This window comes from Bombus impatiens, unplaced genomic scaffold, assembly GCF_000188095.3.
Source record: "Bombus impatiens unplaced genomic scaffold, BIMP_2.2 scf_0020, whole genome shotgun sequence".
In the NCBI taxonomy this organism is placed as follows: Eukaryota; Metazoa; Arthropoda; class Insecta; order Hymenoptera; family Apidae; genus Bombus; species Bombus impatiens.
Window position 1 is genome coordinate 1,730,675 of NT_176439.1, and position 18,250 is coordinate 1,748,924.

An 18,250-nucleotide genomic window follows, 5' to 3' on the forward strand; every position below is an offset into this window, starting at 1 on the left:
TCTACCCGTGGGGAAGCCATTATCGTAGCCATGTGACCGGGACGATCCTGCCGGAGGACGCTTCCTGTCGGTACGTGCACCCATACGATCCTTCTTAAGTCGTCTTCCTGCTGTTCCACTCGGCCGAGATCGGACGATCCTCGTCGGCCCGCGAAATAGTTTATTTTACGCGAACGGTGGAAGGACCGTCGAGGCGACGATCGAAATTATTCGACAGACTCGGAAAGCGGGTTACCAGGTTATCGATAGTTTACGAAGCACGATCATCGGCGAAAAGACGGGTAAAGGAACGGCCACGGGGATATTTATTCCGCGAGCGATCGAGCGTGCAAACGCCGCTTGAATTTCAAATCGAGATTCGCTCGTGAGCCGATGTCTTGTTGTTGGAAAGGACGATGGCTGTTTTGACGATCGTTCAAACAGGATTTGCTAATTTTTAGGTTGAATCGATCGGTGAAATAGAAGAGGAGTTTGTTAGGGTTCGATGAAATTCGCGTTATGGTTCTTTAAAAATCCAACCTGCTGTTTCCACGAAATCACGCTGCGCGAAAACGTGGTTCGATCAGTTTAGGCTTTACGTCGAGTGGGTGGAACGTAGTTAGGTTCTCAGTGAAAAGAATTTTCCATGTAGGCTGAATCGTTGCCTCGAAATGGTATTCGTGAAACGCAAATCACCTTAGGATCGTGAGAACGCTTCCGTAGCATTGCGAAAGGAACGAAAGCTGATCGGAGGTGGCTGCGAACTCGTGGCCGATCGACACGATCTATTCGATCGACTCGCTTCTTTCGGCGTCGATTAACAGAACGTAATCGCGCCTCATTTCGCTCTAATTATTCGCGCAAAAATAGGCTGCTTTTTTCCCCGGTATGCTCACCTGGATTACGCAAATAAATCTCGTTATCGTAAGACGATTAAGCGTTTAAAAGATTTCGTAGAGTATCAATCGGACACGGTTGAGAATGTTTGTTTAAGCGGATGTTTATAATTATAACGCACGGCGTCGAGCGCGGATCGAGTTAATACGTTTAGAGAGATTACGAGTTTTCTTGTGTGCAATTCTCGAGCTGTTTTAATGGTAGGCGATGTACATTGCGAAATATCTCAAGTACGTTTCACGCCACAGGAAGTAACCGATGCGTTGCTTTTCATGAAACCGTACAATCAGAATCTCACTTGCGAAAAATCACAGTCATCCTTGGATGTATTAATATCGCTTATAGTAGACATCCGTGCATATATATATATATATGCGTATTTTTCTTTCAGCTTTACGTTGTACGATCTTCTCAGGATCTGTGATAACTTTGAACTCTAACTCTCACGTCTTAATTATTAGAATATTTGTTTCATTAATTTGTACTTTAAATACAAAGTATCGAATGTAAAAGGACGAAGAATTTTAGTAGAGATGCTGTTCACACGCAAATATACAGTGGCTATAAAAAATATTTGCACATGCTCGTATCTTCCAATGAAATGATATTTTATCAACTTTTTGCCTTCTATCGCGATCCTTGAAATCGCGATCTGACCTTTCCTCGGAAAAGTATTTTATCTCTTGTCTTTAGAGAAAATATCATCCGCAAAACTATCCTTAAGAAAAATGAAAAAAGAATAAAAAGGGACGCTCGTGGGAATCTCCAGTGAAATCTCGGCTTTTCAGCAGACGGGCGAGCGCGTAACGCGCGCACGAGTTACACGCAATTTTCGTAACGTTCGTAGTCGATCCGCAAGCGGATAATCGCCTCGAATTCCGGTGTTTCTGGCGGATACGAAATAATCGTACCGGGTAACAAGTATTGCATCGTCTCCCTATGACTGAAGCGTGGTGCAAGGGGTCAGCGATGGCACTAGTAGTACCGTTTAATCTGTTTATTCGGCGTGCTAGCTAGTTCATGCTGCATCGGCTACATGTTTAAAGGGGCATAATGTCACGGAACGCATCGAGTAATTACTTACACGCGTATGCATGTGAATCGAGAAATTTATGCGAGCAACGATTGCGAGTAACTCTGGCCAGACGTAGGATTAATATTGATTATGAGAGATTGAAATATGTGGACAATTAGAGGCTCTCGGTTGTACGCGAGCAAGGACGCGCGAAATTTGATTGATGAACTCGAAAATTTCGAAAACATATTATTCTGGCGTTGTATTGCTCCAATGGGTAAGAAATATTGCGATAAAATTGAAAATGCAGGATTATTGGAACAAGAAATGGAAATCAGCATCTGGTGAGAGTAAGCGGGTATATAATTAAAAACAGATTTTGCACGTAAATTGTACGAGTATACGTCGGAAGGTAACGTGCATAATGGAATTCAATCAGCAATGCGATATTTTAGTCTGAAATATGATAATTTAGTGATAATTACTACAAAATGACCGTTTGTTATTAACAGAATGCACCGTTAACAGAATATAATGGAAAAAAATAAAAGGCAATTGCAAAAGTACACGTATATGGGCATAAAGAGGCGTAAAGTCGTGTTTGAAACAGTTAAATTAGTACTGAACGATCAGACAATGACTCCGTCGAATGTACAAGACGTCAAAAGCAAAAGTCCCTAACGTTCGAGTTGTGTGAACATCCCACGATCAGTCACAAGTGTCATTTACATTTACGATAGGAGCAGTTTCTCATTAATCATGCTGTCACACATGAAACGGTCTCCTGTTCTCAATTTCAGACTCCCGTTTCCCGCAAAATCAGCTGCGACCATCGAAAATTACGTAATTTTGTACTCGATTGCAAGGTATCGTTACGTAAAGGGGAAACACAGCGAATCATTCGTGAAAAAGTACCATCGGCCGTGAACAATCGCTCACAGCAACTTGCTACTTTGCTCTCCACCTCTACTTTCCTTCGGTTCGGTTACATTCGCTATCACTGTAGAGTATTGCCCGTCTCTGACAGCTAGGTTAGTAAATAAAAAAATGAAATCTACAGCTATGTGTAGATAGAAGTTCGTTATGCAATTAAAAGATCATCAAAATACCTTGCTTATCGAAACATGTGCGTTATTGCGTACATAGACGAATGTATTAACAGGAAAATGCTTGCAAAATATCGTATAGATTGTTTGTAAAAGAATATCAGCAAAGCCTTACGGTAGAATACAAATTCACAGTTGGATTAGGCGCGTACAGTAGAATATGAAGTCACAGTGGAATAAGGACTCTGGTATTCATCACGCGCAGTTGATCTTCGACATTCTACACTTAACGCGCACCGGAAGTTTTTACAAATTTCATATTCTTCGGACGAATGAATGTATCTAACGACTTGGTTGTTATTATTTTTAAAGATATAAATTTAAACCGAGATTAAAGAAGGTCTATCATTTTTAATATTCAACAGGTCTTTCGTTGTTTTGATTAAACGCATTGTCAAACTTGTTAACAGCGTTATGACCGTTCCGGAGTCGAGCAACGCTCGAATAACTGGCGGAACTAGCCTGAGAATTAATTGCAACGCGTAACCAGTTCTGCGGTGCGTTAAGAACCGCTTTAGCAGACGCATTCCTCGCGAAAGGCCACGTGTGCGCGCTGCATTTTTTCAGTCATGGGATCTGAGACTGGTGGCGGTTAAACGAATGGTGTTAGCGTACTGGTAACCATCGCATAACGTGTTACGTTTGTAGCTCGGTTCCTGCTTAATGTCGTACATCGTGAAACCATGTTACGCGGGAACACGGTTTCATGTAAATTACATGTAAATGGAAATTGCATCGTAGAAATATACACTGTATTATTTGTATCATTGAATCCTAGACAAAGATGATGATCACGGGGGAAATAAAGGATAACTGCAACAGCTGACAGGCGTTTTCTATAGCGGACTTTAGAATAAATAGTACAATAATAAATAATAGTAATAATAAAAAATACAAATAGCAATGTATACGCACCGAGTACAATAAAATGGATCCTACTCATAATTAGCGACTCGCAAGTTGAACAACGGATAAGTGAAAAAACTCTCTCTTCGTTTGGCGCTTCACTCGCAGAACGGAAACACGAAATAGTTTGGAACTTTTGCCAGAACGTTTCGTTTGGCTCGTATGGATCATATCCTGAATACTAAAGGAGCGTTGCACGTTTGTAGCGTAGTAAAAATCGTTGAATAAAACTGCTCGAGATATATTCGTGCGAACATTTTTTTAGACGAGTAATCGAGATTCGCTCGTTTTATCGCGATAGAAAAATGTGGTATACATGTATTAGGAAATTATAATACCTCTTCGGGTTTATAAACTGGAAATTAAAGATCCGAAGCAAGATGAACTAACGAGACTTTTTCATCCAACGTGCTATTAATTACGTTTTAAAGTATATTACGATTGATGCATCAGTTTGCAGAAAGCTTGAAAAATATGGTAAAATATTAATCGTTCCATATTTCTAAAATTTCTTTTTTCTATTTCCAAGTTAGCGTATACATGTACATGTATAAGATTATTCAACGATCGAAGAAAGATTTTTTTGATAAACTTCAATTTCTGTAAAATCTTCTTGGAGATCGCATGCTGTATAATTATATTCTAAGATATTAATATACGTTAGTAGTATTTGTAAGAAATGTAATAAACGTCATTTTCAGGATAAAAAGTTTCAACAAGTGGGGGATGAGAACACGAGGGAATACGTTGATATTTAAAATGAATTAATTTAGGGTGTGACACACTTTCAGAAATCACCTTGCGCATAATGTTGTCTATGGTCTTAATTCCTGACGGAGTATGTCGTTTGCCGGCATTAAATTTTGGACTTGACCCACTTGTGCTTCGAGTCCTTCAATTTTATAGAACTTGAGGCACTCGTATCTATCGTGTTTCTTTTGATAATGGCGCGACATTAAGCGTAAAATATTTTTATTATTGCATTAACGGCGTATCTTGCCACATTAAAAAACATGAATTTTTCTTTTCTAATTACGAATTTCAAATTAATACCGATTAACACTTTTCTCGTTCCTAATGCTTCTTTTATTTTTTATCGTGAGAATTTTGTATAGTTGAAAAAAGAAAAAAAATACATAGAATCCAATATGTACATTTAATAACATTTATGTTTATAAATGTACAATTATACTTATTTTTATTAAATTTGTTACGATCAATTTTAGATCGAAAGACTCTGTTTCAACTATGTACGATCTTTCAACCGTGTCATACCTTCTACTACAGCAGGAAACAGTTGTCGTGCATTCGTATCACAATAATTTTGTTTTTACGTCCCTAGGAGCAGATTTCAATAGCGAGCATTCCGACATTGTAGCCATATTTGCGAGTATTTCATGCAATAAAACTCCGTAGAAAGAAAAGGGGAACAGTTTTCATGAACGAACAGATCCCAGGACCTACTTACTTTGAATTCTCTTGACCATTCCCGGCAACATTGATACGATTCCGTGTCATTCGGTCAAACCTCGAATATTCGAAGATTTCTCGGTCGACGATCCTCCTCTGCCATAGATCGACGCTCTGATCGTACACCATAAAGCCCATAAACGTTGATCGATACGGTTGATTTTATGGCGGTGAAACGAATATAGTTAACACGATTTATACACTTTAGGCTGGCCGATCGAAGCAACTTTCTCTAATATTCCGCGAAACTGCGTCTATCAACGACGATTAAACGATCGTGTCCGCGAAATTATGAAACTAATAACGATCATGTAAAATTACGAAATTCGGTGATCCCCAACGAATGGATTAATACGATTTCTCGGCGGCCTGATCGATTCTGTTACATCGAGAACAACGAGACCACGACGAGAAGGCTGAGAAAACACGATAAGCGATCGAATCGATTGCAGAGTTTCCGTTTAAACGTTGGCCATTGAAATGTTGCAAGGAAGGTGTCTATAAGGTGGACCATAAATCGTTTCGGAAAATTACCAGATTGCCTTGTTCTTTTATGAGTTTGAGCAAGAACTTGGTTATGAGTAAGACGGTTAATATGTAGCACGGTGGAAGATAATCGTGTGTAAGTTGGAGATTTTATGGTCAGTGGATTGGTTACTGTTATGTAGTTATTGGTTTTTATTTGAGAAGGGGTTGATGCGTTCAGCATGTTAGTCGATTGTGCTAGGTATGAGGAAAACTTGATGGATTTTCGTTGCGTGGAATTTAAGAAATTTCTTATGTTTTTTTGTGGCGAAGAAAATAATTATGTGTTCTATTTCTTGCGAAATATTTAATGACGTACATTAATTATTAAATGTCCAGATACTTTGGTCTATTTCTGGTACAGTGGTATTACTAACTACGTAAATTAACGACAAATTAATGACCGAAGATAATATTATCGTCTTTTGACCAAGTTAACAGATTATACATTTAAATTATTTTAATATATCACAATACTACAGTATTACAATGATCAAATATACCTATTTATCGTCGGTTTCATATATATCTTTACTTCGAATTAAATGCACGTGAACTGAATAATTCTTAACGTAATTTGTTTAACTATTTCGCTTTTTTCAATATTCATTCCCTAGAATTAGAAATTACTACGAGCCTTAACGTTTTTCCACAAATATTCCACAGATACGCGTTATTTCGGAATAAATTTATTTTTCGAGGTAGCTGAATCGAATGTTCGATTATCGAATACGATCGTCAGATTCGTTTTACCAGGTACGGCACGAGACGCGATGCGACGTTCTGCTACGGCTGACAAAACAATGATTACCGGAGCGATGATCTGCTCGACGATCGTCGCTCGACCGTGCTACGTTTGCGCAACGCTCGAACTATCATCGATTGCTCGATCCCGAGAAGGTTCGATATCCGCTTCACGGTGTTTTCCAGACGAATATTCTTCTTTATTGGACGAATATGAACGTGATACAAACGCGAGCACGAGCACCGTACGATTTATTACTTGGACGGTGAGTGGTGTAGACAGCTTTGCGACAGGGACAGATGCCAACCAGGCGACGTTCAACAACAAGTAATTGCTCGACGGTTGCGTCGATTGGTTGATTTTCGTTTTCTAGCTCGTAAATTCACATCGAAGAATATTCTGATTGATTTAGAGACTTTGCGCGTGAAACTTTAATTTATTCGATGGAAAGAATGCAGCGTGATTTAGATGAAAGCGTACTTTTCAAAGCGATCTTAATTATAAATTAACAGCGATTCGTAACTATGCCAGCATAAGATACGTTACAATTGCATCGCTTCGATCGTGCGTAAATCCACGAAAGCGACAAAAGCTGTTCAATTTCGCAGGGCAAGGTTAATTTTTCACTCCGTCGTCTTCCGAATTATCCTAGTAGTTCGATCGTCCAGCAACGAGCATGTCGTCGATGCACGATGCTCTTTCGCGTGTCGACCTTGCCCTTCTTTGCGATTCCCAGCTCGACGAGGCTTCAGCTTGCACAATACAAGGTTCGTACACTCGTTCCGTGTTGGACGCCGTTATAATACGTATAATGTCCACTTAGACGCGGCTATGCTGCTCGGAAAGCAAGGAACAGCGGACGTAAAGGAGAAAAGTAAATTCGTAATTACCAAGAGTTTCCGGCCAGTTGCCGTTTTAGTTCCGTTTTCGAGGGGGTAAACTGAGATGAATCTTGGATAATGCCGGATTAAAGTATAAGGAGACGACAACGGAGAGGCACGATCGAGGAAAAGGCTCTTTCTACCTACGAGCCTAGCCGGGGAACCGTTCGTTCATAGGTCAAGGAAATGGAACTGTTCGAAGAAATAAATCGATCTGAAATGATGCTTTTTCTAATTATTTCGTCATTGAAAATAGATAAGTAGATTTTACCGATATTATTCGATATAGCCTTTCGCAATGGTATCCATTGTATCATATATCTATTTATTATTCTATTATCTACTAATCAGAGTTTCCAATGTCGACAAATATTTTATAAACATTCCTTGCCAGTCCATAAACTTTGCTTCTTTTATCAGCTTAAAGCCAAAGGCCTCTTTCTGCACTTTCATTTCTTCGAATTTGAAACTGTACATTGCATTCGCTGTATTCTGTGTCAAGCGACGTCTCTAGTTGCTATGCAGGACGGAAGCCCGCGGAAACGCGAAAGAAACCAGAGGGCAAAGCACTTTCCTCAGCGGCGATTTAGCGGAGGTCGTGAGCGGTCTGCGTATCCGGTGAAGTCGGCCATCTGCTTTTTCCCTGGCGATGTGACGCTTCATGCACTTTAAAATCTATCGGAATCTGCGAAGAGAGCGACCGACCGCTAATTCCAGCCGGTTTTTCACTTTTCCACTCGAACACGGCCAGTTTCCAGCGCTTATCATCCGAAAAGCGATTCGATGTACATACTCAGCGCGCTTCTTTCCCCCATAAAACGGAATACTCTCCAATTTTTCGACTTTTGTCCTTCATGAATACCATTTAGATTGATTTTTAATTTTTTAATTTAAAAATTAGACTCTGTATTTAATCAGGGTATTTATCTTCGCCTCGGATAACTAAAATTCTCTCTATTTTTCAAGCTTCTAAATAACACGCGATGATAATCGTTACACATAGCTATAAATCTAGCTTGTCGGGTTAATCTCCGATTAGTTGATCGCAGATTATCAGAATAACTTAAGACAGATCTGGATTAAGTTGTTTAATTAGGATTTATATTCTATACGTGTATATCTATACTATATCGTACGCGGAGCAGAAAGATTTATCAAATCTTACGAAGAAATACAAATCGTGTGAAGAAGGACCGCGGTTTATTCTTCCGGTGGATTTTTCCGCGAACGAAACATCGCTAGGGCGATATTTCCCCGGCGTTTGCAGCGCGTAGCCCGCGATTAACGCAATCCGCGTCGACCTTAATAAGCGATAATTCTCGACTGCACACGCTGGCGCGCGCGAGAACGAAAGTTACAGAACGCGCACGCGACACGGGGCGGAAGTTTCGCTGTAACCGATGTTATTACGCGCCTCTTCGCAATCTGAAGCGATTTATCGGTTAGCTGAGGCGAGTGCAACACGGACGACCATACGGTTTTCTATGCTGATGTACCGTTAGAGTCTATTATTAACATTAAAGCTTCGCGGTCCGTGTGTTCGATACAATAGACTAGAAATGCTAAAATTCATCTGCTGGTTATTTGTGATACACGATGCTGCTACGAGTGTGCGAGCCTGGACTGTAGAATGCGAGGGATGGCGATTCTTTGAGGATGGTAATTCTTTAGGGACGGCTCTTCGGATATATTCTATGGATATTCTTTTAGAATAGCAATTCTTTGAGGATGCTGACTCTTTGAGGATATTCACCGACGATTGTGATTCTTCGAAGATATTCTCTGAGAAAGAACATTGTTTAATACGATGATATTTTCGGAGATGTTTTTCTCATTAAATAGAGAAATGAATTTCGCTAGTAAGGAAAATTCCTGGAAAGAACAGACACTATTTTACAAATCAATTTCAAACTCTCACTATCGTACGAGAAAGAAGAAAGAAACCAAACATGTTTCATTTATGTACATATGTATATGAAACCGAACAACTTTCAACGATGAAAATGTCGGTCGTTGCATTGGAACACACGAAGCGCGTGTCTTATGTACATAATACAACATGAAAAACTAAGAAAGAGAAATAGCGAAGGAAAAAGTGGTTCATAAGTATTCCCGTGGCGAAGATTCCATGGAAAGTGTATCGAAATCGATGTTTATTCTTGGCTTTTCTCTTTTTATCCAGCGATCTAGTTGATACCGTGCCATCGATCTCATGTCCTGTACCTTCCGTTTCTCGAATAAATTCGCCGACATATTCGCAAAGACATCTTCTGTTCAACATAGAACGGTACAAGTATAAATTCGAAGCCAAATGACAAGAGTCATGTGCAAAAGGTTCAAAATTTTATTTCTTGACGCTTATAGACTTAAAGGAATAATTTTCCTTTGTAGTTCCGTTCGAAGGAACGTCCACGAGAATAGTAACGATTTCCATGCTCGATCAAAATCGAAAAGGATCTCTTGATCGTGAGAGTAAACACGCTTCGCGCGTATCGAATGCAAAATAGTGGCCGAGTGCAAAATGTATGCTCATTTCGTAGAGGACGCACGGAGAATTTAATGGGCCGGAAAAAGTGACCGCAAAACGGGAAGTTATTCCGGCAGGGTGAGCTTGGGTAAAAGTAATTACCATCTTTGATGGTCGTTGGCTATAGATATGAATGCGCTATTGTTTTCATCGTCCGTGTCTTTTTTTGTAATTCGAAGAATCGTTATCGTTTACACGCGTAGCTTGATAAAAATGTTGAAATCAAGCAGAAGGACAGCAAGTTGTAAGTACGTAAAGTACGCGATTACGCTACTATGACAGCTTCCTAGAGAAAGGAATTAATACTCTCGTAATAAAGTGTTAAAACGTAATAATACGTTAAATTTTCGCCAAACTTCCTGCTTTGGGTCAGTATTTTTCTTTTTAATTAACGTGTTTTATTTCGATTCGAGGCGTGGGGCTCTGTTTCCTTTATCGACTCGTTCCTCAACGTCCATCGTGGCAGGTGTGTCGAACCGAGGTCGTCGTCGGCAGGGGAATCTAATATTGAAAGCCGAAACACAGACGCGAGGAACCGTAACGAGGATGTAAAAGATTCTTGACCTCCTTCCACCGTGGCAGTGTCGTACTTCACGCTTTACGTTTCCACGTAATAATCGGCAGACACGAAAGGACAGATGCTTTTAACGAGTTCCTGTGCATTTCTTCGCGAGTACCGCGCCTGTCTGCACGCGCTACGTCGACGAGGAATACACCGAGCTCGAGCAACCCCTTTGATAACGCGACACGGCTGATGCGAACACAATGGAAATTTTCATTTCGAAACGGGCCGAAGAAGGAGGCGAACCACCAGGGATACGATGCGCCGATTGTTTTTCTTCAAGCTGCGGAACGTCGCCGAGGAAACAGGTTTTCGCGAGGGTGCTTTTGTGTTGGGTGGCCGGAGTGATGTTGTTTGGTACCTGGGATTGATTAAAATCATTCCGCAGTCGATATATAAAATATATTTGCATAGATGTATATTCGACTTGTATTCTATAAGGAGTCTGTTTTATTTTCTTGATACGAGTTCTTTGTAATCGTGTGCACGTTTCCTTGAACTTACCGCATTAAAGATATAACGTAATAATAAAATTCCCACGGGACTTGTCAAACACGTAAAAATATTTATTCCACGGAATTTACGTATCCTGCTCAATATCGTGCTTTTGCAATTATTGTTGAAATAATCCTACGACGTGCTACAAATTTATGCAATTACTGTACGTACAAACAAGTCATTAGTAGTAGTCGATACATTACATTTTGATCTATTCAACCATGACTTACTCCTATCTACCCTATATTTCTTAGCTGAAGCTACACTTTAATTACGATTATGAAATCGACAGTTTCCCGTTTTTTGCTATATAATTTCTGCATCACAATTAAAAGTGGTCAAGGTCCGATTCATGGAATTTTCATTGCAAAAAAATTGGTATGTATTTCATCAAAGACGAAAGTCTAAGGAAAAGAATAGAAAGATAATATTCATAACATTTATCCTTGCAGTAATAATTTCGTAAGAATAATTTCTTAATGAATCTCAAGAATCTCACTTTCTTTCCATAGTAATAAAAACAAACGTAGAAACTAAATCTTACGTTTATTACATAAAAACTTCCTGTCACAATTACGCGAGAAATTACACAAAGCTGCGTCATTAAGTAAAACAATGAAGTAAATGTTACAAATTCCAACGTACACAGTTCGTTTAACCCATTAACGCTATTTCCCAATGTTTTAATTCTCGTTCGAACTGTTTCTTTTCTATTCGCTTTTCTATTTAGCATCGAACCTCTTTCTCTGCGTATGTCCTTTCCTTTTGCCATTTCCAATATATTATTCGTATATTCGTATATTCGTAGATAGACACGCGTCGTGTTAAAAACATTGTTTATCAGTACGTCCCTACGATTCCAGTCTCTTTACGATTTCATTGCATGGAGGTCGTGAATAAAAAGGAAGACGCGCTTGTCTTTAGACAAGATGGCACCGATCGTAGCTATTCCTTCGCCGCGTGATGGCCCTTTATCGTTCGTAATAACGTTCATGGAGTCTTTCAGAATATTTGACGGAATACTTGATAAGCATGCGAAATATAAGACGCTTCAAAGAAAGAGTATCATTGATCAGGTTGTAACATGAACAGAGATTCGAGTGGGCCTTGAACCAAATTGATTTCGCTCGAGTTATTGACCAGCGTGCACCAATTAATTAAAATCTTTGCGAGTTTCTTGAGTCCTCAACACACACGAACGAAGCCCAAATTCGAAAAAACAAAATTTTAATGTTTTAAAGACGCTGTTAAATATTAAAAAGAATAGCAATTATTTAATGTATCTGATCTACGAAAAATTGTTCGGAAAACGATTAATTTTGTGAGGAATTTTTCACTCGAGGGTTCGTTAAAAACGAATTACGATTGAAAAGTAAACGAGGACGCTATAAATCATTCGTTATCTCCAGGCGGAATATCTAATGCCGCGTAAATGTTAATGATGAAACTGCTTTGCATCAATCGCGAAAAGCTCGCTCCGCCGATGAATAAATTCCACGACAGTTCGATGAAATCCGTATTCAATTACGATTATTCGATCAGACTATGACACATTGTTCAATATTTTAAGAAACTTCCTGAATAATCTTTGTTCAGGCACCAAAGACACCATTATCGGGAAGATTAACTATATCGCTAATTAATTTCTTTGGAACGAACCTCTTAACTTTAACCTCTTAAATCTTCGGAAGAAGTTAAAGAAGTAACAGTTTGAAAAATTGCCTTTCTCGTATAAGAGGAATGTTCGAAATATGCTTTCAAGTAATCGAAACGCTGGAGAAAGGGGAGAAATGCACATAGTGCTCCTCGGATAAATCAAAACGAAGTCGGCTCGAAGGAGATGTGTGTGCTTCGTGTAAACAATAAATTTTAAATACGAAATCGTTCCCACGTATTTGCTCTGCGGTGAAGATGAATGAATTTGGAATTTTGATTTATCGCAGGATTTATGGAATGCGTTAAAGATCTTCCACGATACTACCTTAATTTGAAAATTTGAAAAATTACAACAGATTATCGAAAGAAGCCTAATTTCTTACATTATCGCAGGAAACAATTTCTTTTTACATTTTTCAGAGAACAATCAAGCAACTATAATATAACTATCGGATTAAACTTTCCATCTTCCAACTAAAAAAATAGCTCATCAGTGTCTCAAATCAGCATAAAACGGTCGAGTATCGTGAAATTGAAAGAACAAAAGTACGAAGAAATCGATCTTATGCTATTGCTCAACAATAATCAGCGCTTTCGACGCTAATTTGATAGGGTAACACCTGTTTTTCTTCAATGTTGCGGTCAATAAGTTGTTTTTACGTCGATTGTGGAAACACACATTTTCTCTTTGTTAACGTGGCTTTATTGCTTGCCACAAAAACAATCGCGCTTTGCTGTTCTCCGCTTATTTGCATGATTCTGTCCGTGGTACATTCACTTTTCCTCGCTTAATTTGACCAATTACCTTGGAAGGTTCTTGCTTACCGACAAACTGATGTATAGATTGCAATCCCAACTATCGTTCTGTCTGAAATTCTTCCGGATCGACGTAATTCGCCTAACTATATTTATCGAAAATCGATATAGTAATCACGCGGTTCGTATTAATAGGATACATTCACCAAAAGTGGTACAAACTGAGAAGAGCTATATACGATGACGAACGAAAGTGTGGTAAGTCTGTAAAATATAGAGATCAAGATTAGATGTAAGATTTCGATTAGCGTTAAAAAAGAATTTACGATTAATTCAATGAAATATTTTCTATAGAAAGTATTCGCTATCGAAAGTGTAAAAAAATCTTTTTATCGTAACAATATGTTAAACGAATCGAATATTTCAAGTAAAGTACCGATGCGTTGAAACGCGATTCAGAGTTTTGGTGTTCCGTCAGTATTGCGTGTAATTCCATTAAGGAGCCAAACTCCGCACGAATCCTAATTGCATTAATGCGCGTCGATGCATCCTGCGAGTTTTAATAACGTTAGCTGGAATACTGTGGAGATCTCGGAATAGATTTCGACAAGGATCTGTTAGGAACCGAGCGTAGTATCAACCGTAACAACCTTGGCCCTGAAAGTCTGAGAAATCTTATTCGTCGCATAGGATTACAGCGCGGGCTTGAAATTTTCCTCGCGTAACGCCATCGCTGTGAGCCTGCACGCGTGTCCTTGCGATAGTTAGAGAATATTTTTGATTGTCAACGATAGAAACCTCGATTGAAACGAACGTACGTACTTACTTTCAACGAAGAAAAGTAAAGAATGGAAAATTCTGAGAGCAAAGCTTGAAACGAACGTGTGTGGCATAGCAAATGGAAAGGAAAGCGATCTTTACAGCAAGCACGAGGTTTACTAACATAATTTTTGTTGCATGATCTTTGCAATTGCGAGTAATTTTTTATGAAATCTCACGAGTTTGAAACGTTTTAAGCATTTAACTTCCAGAAACTGAATATTAAAGAGATGCAGGAACAGCGTTTTACGAGGAACGGTGTGATCGTTATCACGATTAGACGTAATGAACGCTATTACACAAAAACTTTCTTGAAACAAGCCTTTCAACCGAAGATGAATGAAAGGAGTCCAATGATATTACAGTTTCACTTGAAAGTTGATAACCAATAAGGAACTGCGTCTTATTGTACATTATGGCTTCCGCCTTTTGTCTAAATGTACGAATAAGTGGAGTACTTCTTGTTAAATTATATTTTAGTAAAACGTATAATACACGCGATCGATATCGATGATCGCTTTCAACCATTTTACTTTCAAAATTTGCTATCGTTGGTATCTATAAAACGATCCTTCAACGTTGGCTATAGTTAACATAAACGAATAATATATTTCACCATACGCAAGTTTATAAAATTATCATTTATCGTTAGCACCAAAGATATCTATTGTTTTCATCTCTGACATAGAGTGCCTTTCGACCCTCGTTCTACTTCCAAACTTTTTGTCTGTTAATACGTTTCCGTCATTCTGTATTCATCCATCGCTGGAAAACTTGGACCATTTCTCATTTTTACGATCATGTTTCATTTCAACCCAAGACCCAGGATTAATCTTATCAAAGACGAGTAACGGAGCACAGGTGAGGCATTTGCTTGTCAGCGTAGTGCGCGATGGTCGCTGCGATGGTCAGTGGCCGCTGAAAGCGAAAGGACGAGCGTGGTTCGCGCGTAAAAGAGGGGTGAATGCTGGATATACGAACGGCGGTGTACGCGCGCGAACCACTTGCCCGTTCCTTGGCCGGGACAACGTGAACGAAGTCGGTAGCGCGAGCGAACAGGACACGAGCGATCCGACTAGTCGCGCGTATCCGACTCGTAGGCAAAGTCGAAAGTATTACTCGTGGGGAACCTCGTGGACCGAAAGTGGTGGACGCACGGCCGCCGTCCGACCGCGGCCAATGCCAGTCACCAGTGAAACGTGAAACGCGAAACTGGGCGAAAGTTTTGTCCTGATCGCTGGTCGAGGAGGGAGACCACGATTTGTCGCGAATTCGTACCGATTCTTTATTAGAGCTCGTCCACACCATCCGGACAGCTCATTCGGGTAACGAGTGTCGCGTGCTGTCCTCGCACCTGTTGTGTTCGCATACCTTGTTCGGTTACAGTACTCTGTTATTTGTTTAGAGTACTTTGATCGTGGAAGAGGAAGTGCAGTCGTGGTCGAAGGAAGGTTGGTATACCAGACAACTGATGGGATTGTTTGGTAGTGTCGGGTATCGTTGAAGCAAAATGCGAGCGATGAGTGATAAGTTTGATGGCATGTTGAATGGTTGTGGATGCAGTTCCTACGGTCAGGTTGATCACCTCGCATAATTCTGAACCAGATTTAAGACGCTAGTTTTCAGTCGAATTACTCGGTTTAAGATGCAGGATACGCTTAGTAACCGAAGACTCGTTTTGTTTCTTCCAGTAATGGTATGTTTGATTAAACGATATCGTGCGATTACATAGTTAGGCGATCTAGCGTTGGTAACTATAAATGCAACAGGACTTAAGGTTGCGTGTGAGATTTTGAAATATGAATATTCCGGAAATATGAATCGGGATGGTAAAAGATCGAATGGAAGAAGTTTCAGAACTTCTGCTTTTATATTTTTACCAAGTGAAACCTAATTAGTCGAGCAAAATTGTGTTATTTCTCGCTCAAGGTATTTCTTCGAAATTAAGATCCTATGAAAAAGAGCTCGATCTTCGTTCAATTTCGATAAATTCTTCTACGCTTTAATAAATAGAAACAGAGTGGAAAACGATGTCAGGGAAAATAAACCACTGTTGTTTTCATACATTTTCTACGCGGTCGTAGCGAGTAAAAAGTTTCGAGTGATTCATTGGAGGAGAACTTCATTTGAGTAATTGCTCGGGAATTTACTCGTACCAGCTCTAACGTAAATATATGTAATTCAGATAACGAATTAGAGAATAAGCGGGGCGAATAGAATTACGGAAGCGATGAAAGTCGATTTTTATAGCATTTCAAATACGCAGTACGTAGTTGACAGTATATATTTAATAGATCGATGTTCCTGAACTCATGGATGCATTTACATCTCTGAAAAGGTTAAAGATCCACGTTGCAAAATCTCAATCACTAATCGATAAATTTTTCAGACGAAACGACCACCACCCTAACCTAAATACCTTCGTACCTCAATAGACGATTTATTTGTGATAAGATTGCAGAGTAGAACGCGGTCCGGTTCTGGATGATAACGCTGAAGGTGCGTGCTTGCACCATTAAGACAGATACCGTTCACTCGCGCAACACGAAACACGTAATTGAGCGAAAGTTTTGCTGCGCGGTTGTGGGGTACACGGACCGGAAGTATCATTACGCCGTTTACGAGCTTCTTATTAAGCGCTTCTTTGTCTGCGCTGTGGTTTCCTTCGGATCGTCGAGTTACTGCGGCGCGTCGGGTCACAGGGAACCACGGATCATTTGCATGTTGCTCGACCAAGTTCGAGGCTGTTGTCGGAATGGCGGAAGTTTGCGACTGATCGAGATCGGTCGCTTCTATGTATCAGCGAGGATTTTTCAGCCATGCGATGTTAAGTAGAAAGAGACGAGTATGGTCGGGCGATTTGGAACTTTAATCTTTCGCTGATAAACTGAAGCATTATAATTACGGACACGTTAATTTCTTAAATTGCTGTTGATCTCGTAGGAAATGTTATAATTAATTCTTTGTACACTACCGGAGAAACCATTAAAAGGACAGAATCTGAATACGACTCGTAGAATTATTTATATATATTATTTAGTATATTTAAAATGTTCGAAACGGTCGGTGTAAGATAAATGTCTCCGGGATCACGTTAAAACTTTTATCGTTTCTATCCCGGAACAAACAGCGATAGCAGGGATAATAATGCCGAGAATTCGGTTAAAACGGTGCATCCGATCGCCCGGCCACTTCCACGATCCCTCTAATCGGATCGTCCTTCTACGAGAAAACGGTGCGCTGCGTCCTTGCACTTGGAACGCCTGGAAATTTATACGGCTTTCATCCGTTCGCTACTTTAAAGTAGGTTCACTGTTTCACTTGTGCTCGAGTTTAACTCTCGGCTCGTGCTTCCGTTCCTCTCGAGCACTGTCTTAGCGTTTCGCTCTTCCACGAGTTCTTCTAGACTTACGCTTCATCAAGGTCGAACTTCGTGATCCGTGAGTGTATACGCATTTGCATAGCTGTGCAGTTAGTTTGTGCATCGGTAAGGCAACACGCAGGCTGTTTATGGGTATACCGTTCCTTTCTTCGGCATAGACGTAGTATGCTGATTCCGTTAGCGAGTCGGTCAGGAAAGTAGGAAAATATAGCGACGCAACAATTTTCTTTTTCGTAGCAAAAGGCACGAGAAATATCCTTTTCTTTTGAAAACTACAAATTACTTGGAATTGATATTTATTTACGACGAATAATCTTATGGAAATAAATTAATTTCTTCTTTAAAAGTCGACTCTAAGCATGTTCGTAGTCGATAAAATTGAATATTTACGAAGAGTAGAGTTATCAGTTTGAGATCTGAGAAACTTGTGAAATTTGGCAGAGTTGTTTTAGTTATGGAAGGATTAAGAAGTTTATTACATTACGTACATAATAATTATTTACGTATATGTGATTTTATATCTCAT

General features: G+C 39.6%; 1 protein-coding gene across 2 annotated transcripts in view; it reads left to right on the forward strand.

Annotated features, from left to right (window-relative positions):
* The first annotated feature begins 15,411 nt into the window (after positions 1-15,411).
* LOC100750061 (cadherin-89D) overlaps positions 15,412-18,250 on the forward strand; it is a 37,679-nt gene continuing 34,840 nt past the window's right edge. Inside the window, exon 1 of one of the 2 annotated variants that reach the window (XM_024366816.2) lies at positions 15,412-15,793. The gene's annotated coding sequence lies outside the window, so the exon portion shown is untranslated. The remainder of the gene's footprint in view (positions 15,794-18,250) is intronic. The other variant, XM_033320233.1, reaches the window with a different exon arrangement.